Genomic DNA, 6,005 nt, shown 5'->3' on the forward strand with positions numbered 1-6,005 from the left:
GATGTTTCAAACACTTGGCCATTCAACAAACCTTTATTTCTACCCATAGTGAGAGCTATTCAGTCACTGTTTAGTAGACCAGAAACTGGCCATTTTATGTTTCAAACACTTGGCCATGTACCTGTCCAAAAAAAAAAAAAAAAAAAATACATGGCCATTCAACAAATCACTATTTCTCCTATTCTACAAAAAACATTCAATAACACATTCAAATCTTTTCCCATTTAACAATGTTAACAAATCTCTACGAAAAACATCCACAACCATAAACATTCAAAACTACTTCCAAGGTTCACAAATCACAAGTTCACAACCATAAACGTAAACAAGGTCCACAAACTACAACTAATTTAAATTGAATGAGGTCCATAAGACCACAACCATAAACATTCAATCATCAATAGTAATAAGATGATGCTCCTCACTGATACATGATATCTCTACAAAAAAGATTAAAACACAAATTAGAATTAACATAACAAAATAAAACTGAATAGGAAAAATAAAATAAAAAACAAAAAGCTTACCTGATTCCATACTCTCAAGTTCTTCTAAACTCTCCTCTAAAAGAAAGTATTCATGGGATTTTCATAGCCAATCTTGTCCACAAATGATAGCTTCTACCATTATTGGAGTTAGAGAACTATGGAATGAATCAAACACACGGCCTCCAGTGCTAAAAGCCGAATCAGATGCAACTATAGGTACTGGCATAGCTAACACATCTCGAGCCATCATAGGAAGCATTTGATATTTAGATGAATTAACTTTCCACCAGATCAATATGTCAAATGATTTATTTTTTGGATCTTCACATTCCTTCCCTAAATATTTATCCAATTTTGTATTGGTATCTACAGTTGCTTTTTATGCAATGTATTCATAAAATCAACAACATCTTCTACACTCTCAATTTCCATCTCATTTGTGTATTGAATTTGATTGCTTGATTGAACATTATGAGATGACTTAGTTGAACTATAAAACTCAAACATGGAGACCAAAACATGATTCACCCTCTCTTTCAACACTTGAGCATTATCAACATCATAGGATTCATTAATAACCCAATCCACATACTCCAATTTAAATCAAGCGTTAAGAACCATTGCAATGAACAACATAATGTTGATATTCCTCAATTTGCCCAATACTTTTCAAACTTATTTTTCATTTTGGAAGCCATCAAACTAACACCAAAATCATCATTGACACACCTCCTAGAAATAACAATCCTAATACCATAAATTTCTTTTATGTATATATTTCCAGTTACATAAAGTGATCCAAACAATTTCAATATAGTTTCATAAAAAATTTTAAGAAAATGGAGCAAACACCGAGCATATTCCCAATCATCATCACTGGGCAAACCCTTATTTTTTGAACTAGTAAGCTCCTCTACATACTTACTATCAACAGTCTCTAACAAATCAAATGCCTTCTGAAATTTTAAAGTAGATTCCAACATCAAGTAATAGAGTTTCACCTAGTATCAATATCTAGGTAAATAAGACTCTTACTCTCTATCTTTTCTTTCTCTACACAATCATTAAACCTTTGCAATTGTGATGGAGAAGACCTTGCATACTTCATTACAGAACGAATCCTAAAAATAAACTCATCCACCTCGAACAACCCCTCTTTGACAACTAAACTCAAAATATGTGCACCACATCTCATATGCAAAAACTCACTCTTTAAAACACTTATCTTCCAATTATTGAGTCTTTCTTTCAAGTATTGAATTCCCACATCATTTGAGCTTGCATTGTCTACTGTTATAGTGAAAACTCTTTCAATGCCCCAATCAGCCCCAGTCAAGCAAGCATCTCTCAATTACCTTACTAATCATTTCTCCTGAGTGACTGGAAATTGGACAAAATTTTTAATTTTTTTTATACAATTTCTAGTCATTATCTATGAAATGAACAGTGAGACACATATAACTAAGATTTTGACAAGATGTCCATGTGTCTGTAGCAAGAAAAATCCTCGATGGCAATTTCTTAAAATATTTCTTCAACTTCATTTTCTCCTCTATAAAGAAATCATAACAATCTCTAGTTATTGTTTGACATGAAGGGACTATAAATCATGGTTGCATGGTACCACAAAAGTCACGGAACCCCTTCAGTTTGACATGCTTAAAGGTCAATTCATCTACAATAATCATTCTAGCAAGTGCCATTTTACAATCTTCTTGGTTAAATTTGTAAGTTACAAGTATTAGAGTGGTGTCCCCCCCCCCCCCCCCCTCTTTTACATTTTGATATGAAGACTTAGAAGTTTTTTTGTTTCTTGTCCGCATTTAAAGGATACTTCTTGCATCTAGTCAAGTGATTAATCAAGCAACTTGTACCACTTGCACTAGGACAAGCTAAGTCCTTACCACAATAGTTACATGATGCTCTTTCATCACTTTTAACTTGACAATTTATCTTAGTGAAGTGATCCCACACCCAAGATTTTTTTTTCTAGAAGTAGAAGAAAGACTAACCTTTGAATCAGCCTCCATAATAGGTGGATTTGATGCATTGTGATCATCTCTTTGAGGTTTAGGAGGAGGATTTGTGCTTGTGTTACTTTCACCCATACTTGACATCTAATAAAGAAAAAGGATGAATAAGAATAAATCAATAAGAAAAATAATAAATGAATAAGAAAAATAATTAATAAAAATGAATAAGCATGAATAAATATGAAAAAGTTGAATTTTTAAGGCCCAAAAAAATTTCAAGAAAAAGATTGAACACGTATAAATAAACATGAAACATTCGTTATTGAATATACAAAGCAAGTAAGCAACTGTTTACTTGATTAAATAGGTATCTGTTAAAGTTAGCAACTGGTAGGAATTGATCTTTCAACAAAAATCATATTATGCAATAGAAGCCATCCATCAGAATCATCGAAAATCCATAACTAAAATTTGTAGAATTATTTATCATTTTCTCAAGTATAAGTGCATTCTATTAAAATATACAAAAGCAAGTAGAAGTGCTAACAACAATGCAAAACAAATAATCACAGCTTTCTAAAATATCTTTTTGAGTTCATCTTAGTATATTAAGCAGTAGCAAAATCTCTGTTCAAAGAGTAGTAGATTGTAAACTATAGAAAGTGGTGGAACGGCTCTAATATAGCCTATTTGTTCATTCTTGTAAAATATATTAAGTAAATAAGCACTTAAATAATAGAAAAACCCCTATTCATTATTGAAAATTAATCACATAAATAAGATTCCACGGTCTAGAACTCCCATTGCATGTCAAACATTCCGTATTATTATATGATTATATCTATAATCTATAGCATTTTCCAAAAGCAAAATATACCTAACTATGACTAAGAGAGTAAGAGTCCCAAACTCAAACCAAAAGAAAGGTCCTATTTAGTGGTATCATTCATTCGACATTTAGAGTTTCAGACATGAGACAATTGTATTTTAAACAATTTTTATATCAAATATTTAACTATTTTAACTAAAAAAACCATTTACCAGTATTTAAGTAGAACCAATGACGGAGACGGTGACGATGATGAGGGAAAATAGAACCAATGACGGTGATTGGAGAGGTCAGAGGAGAAATGGTTTGGTATTCAGTATTCTGATTATTTGAGGAGAAGAAAGCACAACCCTAAGCCCGCAGCCATAGGCGACGGCGACAGGAGAGAAGAAAAAAGATGTGAGGGAAGAGGAGTGGCGACCGACGTCTTAGTTGCTAGGATTTTCACTTTTCACTTGTGAGTTCTTTGTTCAAGGCTCAAAAAAGAATAAAGGAGGGATTTTTTTCATGTTTTGGCCTTTTGTTTGTAGGGGTTCAAAATTCGAATGTGAAAGAAATTGAGCTTGGGCCGAAAGAATGGGTTAGAGGGGCACGGGGCCGCAAGATGCGGGGAGGCTGGGCTGGGCTGATGGGGCAGGGAAATATAAAATATATATTATTTATAAAATCGGTTGGTTCGATTAACCGTCGGTTTTTGATAGGTTAACCGAAAACCAAATCGATCCTTCCGTTTTTCTTAAAATCCAACCAATGATTAACCGGATTTTCGGTTTTCCGGTTTCTTATGGACCTCGTAACTCGTATTGATACCAATGATTTTTACGATAGATATATTTTGCGCAAAGGAAAAGGCATTTTCGACAATAAAAGGATAAATTAGAAAATTTCAGAAGTTATAATAATTACGTGATGTCACATGTGAATATGACGGAACGTTAATGGGTTTTAGATAATTGTCAAAAATAATAAAATAGCACATAAAAGTATAATTAGTCAATTAACTAGACCCATAAAGATAGATCAAAAAATTTGCCTATTGAAAAGCCGCACACGGTCTCCCAAAAGCTGCAGCCCTAAAGGGTGGGGCCCAATAGAGGACAATGGCTGAGCTCACATCGTCTGTCCCCAGTCTGGATTCTAAAAGGACACTTGAATTTTATTAACCCGCTCAAGTGTCTTCCCTTTCACATCTCTCATAAACTCTTCTTTTCTTCTTCCCTTCTCATCGCCATTACAACCACCGCAGCCTCTCGGCCGTATTTCTTCTTCCTTCTCTGCTTTAGACTTAAAGATTATCAGTAGGTCAACCTTATTTCAGAGTTTAGATTTATGGCAAGAGCCCTGAGCCAGAATTTTGGTCCTTATCAATGATAATCAGATTTAATAAACAATAAACTCCAAATAACCACCACAAACACTGTTTTTTCCATATAAAGTATGAATCAATTTTTGTATTTATTGTGAACTCTCCTAGAAGGTCGTTTTAATATTTTATTTACTTATGAAACACCGACTGTTACAGGGAATTCTGAAGATGAAACTTTCACTGAATAGATGTCCCATGTCCACACGCATGAAAACATGCGAAAGGGTTTAATGGTTACCTTCTTTCATCTAGATCGGTAAGTGCACAGATGCAATCCATCAATTCATAACTAAGAAAATGAAATCCAGAATAAGCTACAAGGACGTCACCAACCCCACTAGGCGAGAGACCCTACAAAAAGCAAGAATGAATCGAACTTTCAATGAAGATCTCCGGCACACAATGGTGCTTGTTCCCTAAGTAGTAGAAAGGGCAGAGGGATGAGCTAGAGTTAGGGTTTGCAACAGGACGCATGGATTTGAACTCCATGGGTCCTCGAGCTCTGGCAGGAGAGTAACCTATCAGAAAAAAAAAAAAAAGATGGAACATGAAAGTTGGTTGCAGTAGTTTCACGCCAGAAAGTGGTATAGCTCCTAACCGGCCAACTGGTTGCTGCTGGATCTCAAAGAAAGAAAACCCTAATACTCGATGGAGAAGAAAGAAGAATGAGAGAGAGAGAGAGAGAGAGAGAGAGAGGAGGAGGAGTGATCGGTGAAAGGAGAGGAGGAAGAGAATTAGGCGGCAACTGGTTATAGCCTTGTAGTGGTGGTGAGTAGTGAGGGTAGAAGAAAAGAGGAGTTTATGAGAGATACGAAAGGGAAGAGAATTAGGCAGGTTAATAAAATTTAATATTTTTTCGGAGTCCACACTGCCGTTTAAGTCCGGATTCCGTTAAATTAGAGTTTCAAAATTAAGGCGGCGTGGCAGCATTCCATTGGTGGGGACAGACGATGTGAGCTCATAATGGCTCTTCTCTCTCGATTCTCGAAGGTGGAGGCTGGCTGGAGCGTAGTTGGTGGTGACGTGGTGTTTCCAGGTTTTCTTCTTCGTCCATGCTAATTTCCAAACATAATTCTTTGACGTGTGTACTTGATACTTTGCCAAATGGAATGAAACGGACTCTACAGTCTTGAGTCGCTCTCGCCTCTCGCTGCCTCATTCTTCTTCTTCCTCGGTCGTCTCTTGCGGGTATAAGTGTATAACGCATTCCATCTCTATTCCAATCCAACGGTTTTAGCACTGCCTATTTTTCCGTCAAATATCAAGGGTCAAGAGAATTTCTATCCAACTTTACTCGAGGAGAAACTTCTCCTATCTATCGTCGGATTAGAATCTACGTTGACCCGAAG

At 35.6% G+C, this 6,005-nt stretch overlaps 1 long non-coding RNA gene across 1 annotated transcript; it reads right to left on the minus strand.

Annotated features, from left to right (window-relative positions):
- Nucleotides 1-217: 217 nt before the first annotated feature.
- LOC148844433 (uncharacterized) lies at nucleotides 218-3,895 on the minus strand. Its single transcript, XR_016103139.1, has 3 exons — nucleotides 3,503-3,895; nucleotides 2,501-2,605; nucleotides 218-440 (listed from the first exon to the last, which is right to left on the minus strand). It is a non-coding gene; the product is annotated as an uncharacterized LOC148844433 (long non-coding RNA).
- Between the last annotated feature and the right edge of the window lie 2,110 nt (nucleotides 3,896-6,005).

This window comes from Nelumbo lutea, chromosome 8, assembly GCF_056320005.1.
Source record: "Nelumbo lutea isolate HS-2025 chromosome 8, American lotus-T2T, whole genome shotgun sequence".
NCBI lineage: Eukaryota > Viridiplantae > Streptophyta > Magnoliopsida > Proteales > Nelumbonaceae > Nelumbo > Nelumbo lutea.